Source organism: Lathyrus oleraceus, chromosome 3 (genome assembly GCF_024323335.1).
Source record: "Lathyrus oleraceus cultivar Zhongwan6 chromosome 3, CAAS_Psat_ZW6_1.0, whole genome shotgun sequence".
Taxonomy (NCBI): Eukaryota; Viridiplantae; Streptophyta; class Magnoliopsida; order Fabales; family Fabaceae; genus Lathyrus; species Lathyrus oleraceus.
The window spans coordinates 408,767,740-408,774,259 of NC_066581.1; positions in this window are offsets into that span (position 1 = coordinate 408,767,740).

Genomic DNA, 6,520 nt, shown 5'->3' on the forward strand with positions numbered 1-6,520 from the left:
CTCAATGCATCAGCCACTACGTTTGCTTTACCCGGATGGTAATTCAAACCAAAGTCATAATCCTTCAGAAACTCTAACCATCTTCTCTGTCTCATATTCAGTTCTTTCTGATCAAACAAATACTTCAAACTTTTATGGTCACTGAAAACCTCAAATCTTGACCCGTACAAGTAATGCCTCCATAACTTCAGAACAAACACCACAGCCGCCAACTCTAAATCGTGCGTCGGGTAGTTCCTCTCATGAACCCTCAGCTGTCTTGAAGCATAAGCTATAACCTGCTTATTCTGCATCAACACGCCACCCAAACCCAACAATGAAGCATCACAGTAAACTTCAAATGGTTCCGACGAACTCGGTAATATCAGAATAGGAGCAGTAGTTAACCTTCTCTTTAACTCTTGGAAACCTCCTTCACATTTTGAGTCCCAAACAAACGCTTGCCCCTTCCTAGTCAACATCGTCAATGGTAACGCCAACTTAGAAAATCCCTCAATGAACTTCCTATAATAACCAGCCAAACCAAGGAAACTTCGAATCTCAGCAACAGACTTCGGAGCTTCCCACTTAGATACCGCTTCTATCTTAGAAGGATCAACAGCAACACCACCTCTGGAAATCACATGACCCAGAAAACTTACCTCTCCTGACCAAAATTCACACTTGGACAATTTAGCAAATAACTTCTTTTCTCGTAGAACTCCCAAAACCACTCTCAAATGTTCAACATGCTCTTCTTCAGATTTCGAATACACCAAAATATCATCAATAAACACCACAACAAACTTGTCTAGGTACGGATGGAAAATCCTATTCATGTACTCCATAAATACTCCAGGCGCATTAGTCACACCAAAAGGCATTACAGAATACTCATAATGTCCATACCTTGTTCTGAAAGCAGTCTTCTGAATATCCTCGGTTTTCACACGGATCTGATGATACCCAGATCTCAAATCTATTTTGCTGAACACACTTGCACCAACCAACTGATCCATCAAATCATCAATCCTCGGCAACGGATATCGATTCTTGATCGTCACTTTATTCAGTTGCCTGTAGTCCACACACAACCTCATAGTACCTTCTTTCTTCTTAACCAATAGCACTGGTGCACCCCACGGTGACACACTCGGACGAATAAATTTCTTATCCAACAGATCTTCCAACTGACTCTTCAATTCAGTTAACTCAACAGCAGACATACGGTACGGAGCCATCGATATCGGCCTAGTACCAGGTACCAAATCAATCGAGAACTCCACTTCGCGCTCTGGCGGTAATTCATTCACCTCTTCCGGAAACACATCAGGAAAATCACACACCACGGCTAGATCGCCAATCACCAGTTTATCTTTAGCCTCCAAAGTCGCTAACAGCATAAACAACTCTGCCCCATCAGCTACTTCCTCATTCACTTGCCTTGCGGATAGAAACAAACTCGTTCCCTCCTCAATCTCAGGAAAGACCACCGTCTTATCAAAACAATTGATAGAAACTCGGTTGAACACCAACCAGTTCATACCCAGAATAACATCAATTTGCACTAGTGGAAGACACACTAGGTCCATCCCAAAGTCTCTACCAAAAATACTCAAAGGACAATTTAAACAACCGAAGTAGTAGTCACTGAACCCTTCGCAGGAGTATCAATTACCATACTACCAAACATCTCAGATATCTCTAACTTAAGTTTCACAGCACAATCCAAAGATATAAAGGAATGAGTCGCACCTGTGTCAATAATAGCTACAAGAGGAAAGCCATTAATATAACACGTACCTCAGATAAGTCTGTCCTCACTGGAGGTTTGAGTTCCGGTCAATGCGAACACCTTCCCAGTTTGAGATTTCTTTGGCTTCTGACACTGACTTCCAATATGCCCTTCTTCGCCACAATTAAAACAAATCATTTCCTTGTGCTTGCAATCAGCTATTGCATGGCCAGTCTTACCACAACGAAAACACCTCTTTACTTCAGCAGTGCATACATTACTCTTATGACCAACCTGACTACATTTGAAGCAAACTATACCAGCAGGAGCACCTCCCCTACTAGTCCTCTGAGCCGGAGCAGCTCCTTGTTTCCCTTTTCCCACTGGGGCATCATACGGCTTGCCACGATTTTGATGTTGCTTGCCCCTGCGGTCACTGACAATCTTGTAATGAGCATTATTGTCTTCTTCAAATATCCTGCAGCTATCAACCAATTCAGTAAAAATGCGTATCTTCTGATACCCAACAACCTTCTTAATTTCAGAGCGCAGTCCATTTTCAAACTTGATGCACTTTGAAAATTCAGCACCAGCACCAGTGTAATGAGGATAAAATTTGGACAGCTCCACAAATTTCGCAGCATAATCAGTGACGGACATGTTTCCTTGCTTCAGCTCAAGGAACTCAATTTCCTTCTTACCACGGACATCTTCCGGATAATACTTTCTCATGAATTCCCTACGGAATACATCCCAAGTAATGACTTCACCTGCCACGGTCAACCTCTCGTGAGTCTCTAGCCACCAGTCATCAGCTTCGACTGCTAGCATGTGAGTACCATACCGAACCTTCTGAGCTGGAGTACAGTCCATAACACGGAAGATTCTCTCAATCTCTTTCAACCATCCCAAGGCTGCATCTGGATCATGCTTCCCTTTAAACACCGGCGGATTCTCTCTCTGAAAAGTCGCCAAGCTACGTGATCCAGCATCACCACCAGCATTTGGCAAATTCTGCACAGCTTGTGCCATTGCTTGCATTGCGGCAGCCATTGCAGCGTCATTCCTTCCAGCCATTTCAACTTATCAATACAACACAACTTAAAAGTTAGATTAGTAACAATACACAATTGTTAGACAGTAACGACACGACAACTGGCCGGACAGACCGACCTGCTCTGATACCACTAATGTAACACCCTTCTAAAATACCCCAAATATTTAATAAAAATAACACATATCAATCAGAGTAAATATGCAATCAAGGGTGTCACACAACATTTCACACCATAATAACTGTCATGCTCTTTCATTAACTCAAAACATAAAACATTTGCACAATACGCAGCGGATAGAGATCAAATCGATCATTCAAAACATGCAACATACTACATGTAAACGGGTTCAACAATCATCAACAACAATATTAAAAATGTTCCCTCCCGATGTTACATCTATCAGAGCATGACCCACTTAGGAGACTACACTAGACTCCAAGCATTAGCTTCCACTCAACTCATTTGTTCGTTACCTGAAAAATAGTTGTAAGGGTGAGTTCCTCAATCGATATAATAAGCATTATAAATCATCATGTAATGCTAAGTAAATTCACACATTTCATCACCCTAATCGTAACATACATCCAGTAACGGCACATCAACTCAAACATCATACTTAATATCAACACAATTCCACTCCTCAATTAAATTAAATATCCATACAACAAGCCAACAAAATGCAACTCTAATGAGACTCGACTCGTCATGCATGTGGTACCATTCGGAGTAAAACTCCCAACTTAAAATCATTGCCATTTTATTGGGCATCAAGGCATAAGCCTTCAACTTTCAACTTAAAATTTGCCAATCCAGGCCAACGTGGTGTGAGCAAAGCTCCGACTTAATGCATATGAATGTACATGGCATACACGACTTTAAACTGTCGACAACATAATAATAATAGCAATACAACAATGTTTTCAACAACATCAACTTATAATCAACTTTGGCTCACCAAGCCTACAACTCAGTATTTTCAACAACTTTTCGTACACGGAACAACTCAGCAACATACTTGTATCAACACTTCATAACATAAATCCAACAAAATTACTCATCACAATTAACTATAATAGGCCAATCACCAATTAGGTTCACAACATTAAAAATATCAATTTTTCAAATTTCCAACCGTGTTAACCGGTTCACGCCCTGGGTTAACCGGTTAACGCAGGACAAAACACACTTTCTGGCAAAACGCAACAGTGTTAACCGGTTAACGCCCTGGGTTAACCGGTTAACGCAGGCAAAACAACACATTTCCACAAAATATAACAGTGTTAACCGGTTAACGCCCTGGGTTAACCGGTTAACGCAGACAAAACAGCAGTTCCTGCGCTAACACAAGGCAGAATGCAGAGTTCTCCGCATTTTCCGCCGTTGGAGGACTTCCGGACCTCCGATTCAATTTCCGTAAAAAGCTATACGTTCGGGGGAACACGACTCACACAATTACGGACTCAATTACAGCTTTAATACAACTTATTCATCACAATATTGCAGCATTCAACATCCCAATTAGGGTCACTTCAACGGTTTATCACTACCCATGACATGTTAATCTATAATACCCATTAAACGACGATAAACCCCCCTTACCTGAGATAATCCGGCAATCTCTAAGCTTCAAGCTTTTCCGTTCTTCAACCTTTGCTCTCTAGCTCTTCCTCTTTGCCCTTTCTCCACCTTCCACTTTTCAGCCGCTTCTCTGTTTCACGTGAAAACTCTTTACCAAAAAATGAAACCCTTTTCTCTTATTCCAACTTATATATTTTCCACTAATTATTATTCCAAATAATAATAATAATAATCCAATAATTCAATTTATTTAATTAAATTAATAAATATATTATTAACTTAATTTAAATAATTCTCTTATTTTATTCGGGGTGTTACATTTCCCATGCATCGTAGAAAGATTTTGCATCTTTTTGTCGAAACCCGTTGATTTGAGCTCTCAGCATAGCAGTTTTGCTCGGCAAAAAATATCGGGCTAAGAAAACGTTCTTCAGTTCTTCCCATGTAGTGACTGAGTTGGATGGCAAGGATTGCAACCAAGCCCAAGCTATGTCTCTTAGAGAGAAAGGAAAAAGACGTAGTCTTATCGCATCTTGAGATACATCATTCGCCTTCACAGTGTCTACGTACTTCACAAACTTTGTCAAATGTTCATTAGGATCGTCTGTAGGATTTCCAGCAAATTGATGTTGTTGGTCAGCTGATAACAATGAGGGTTTCAACTAGAAATTGTTTCGATCGATAGCAGGGGCAGCAATGTTGTTGTGAGGTTCTTGTTGGGACGGGGTAGCGTAGAACTTAAGAGGACGATTTTGTGGTCCCACTACAACCATGATTGGTTCTTTAACTGGTCAGTAGTAGGAATGATGATAGCGGGAATATTATACCTTTGTTCGTACTCTAGTATCCAACGTCTTAAATATAAGAAACGCTCTAATTCTGCGATTGGTGGTACTAAGTTTTCACCTTGTGAGCGAGTACTTGGCATACAATCGAGAAATAAGGGAAAGGAAATTAGTTTTTACCTTAGTCTATACTTCGCAACGAAAGAATCGCACTATTTGACTAAATCATTCCCTGACAACACCGCCAAAAACTTGATCTGAGTCGTGATTGTATATAAAATATAGTCTATCAGATACTTGACTGCAAGTGCACAGTCTAGTCGTTTAGTTTTAAAAGATATCGAACCCACAAGGACCGATGGTCAAACTAATGCTATCGATGTTACTATGTTTAGCTAAGGCGATGATTCTTAGAGGTTCGGTTCAACAAAAATTAAATCTAAAGAAAAATAAGTTTTTAAGAAAATATTAGTGAAGGGATATCAGTATGCAACGCATTAATTGTCAGGGATTCAATAAGTCACCGGTGTATATTTTAATTACCAAATACCTTTCAGTAGAAAATACTCATTTAAAAGGCTTTATCTCACACTCTCGTGATTGTTGACTCGGACTATACTTTTAATTCAGAATGTACACTTTCGTTGTCCCATTTGAAGTTCAAAATACTTTTTGAAAATAAATAAGTTCTAATTTCTTTTAAAGTGCTCTCACTGTTTTTAAAATCAATGCCTAGTTTTTACTATCCAGTTAGACCCTCACGCTCTCGTGATTGTCGGTTCTAACCTAAGTTAATTTCCCATTCTCGTGGCAAAACCGTATTAAATAGCTTCTCACTCTCGTGACAAAGTTAATTAAATTCAAATTAAAAACCACAACCAGAAAGATTATTTGAGAAAAATAAGTTTACACCGATTATTATTAAATCCCGTCTAATTAAATTGTTTACATACCGATACCAGTAGTTTAGCCGGACATGTTAAATAATGCAAACACAGACGAACAAAAACGTTTTAACAATAAAGCAAACATGATTATTTAATAATAAAGCAATAATAATAATTGAATAAAAAACCTGGAACTTTGATTAATTGAATAGGCTGAATCTTGAAGTACTTGAGCAGTCCTCCACAGGTCGGTAGGATTCTGCTTCTTCGAAATAAATGCTTAAACTAAACTAACTAAGTTGCAGTAGGTCCCCAATGTAGGAAACTACTAGCTTTGGCTAAGTGAAAAACGGAAAGGAAAAAGGGAAAAATCAAAGCTCTGAACGGAAAGGTAAACAGATTGCAGTCAAGGAAAATAATGCTTGCTGAAGAAAAATAACATGAAAACAAAATTGCAGGAGCGGAAAGAAAAAAAATAGAGAGATAGGACGAGCGAGC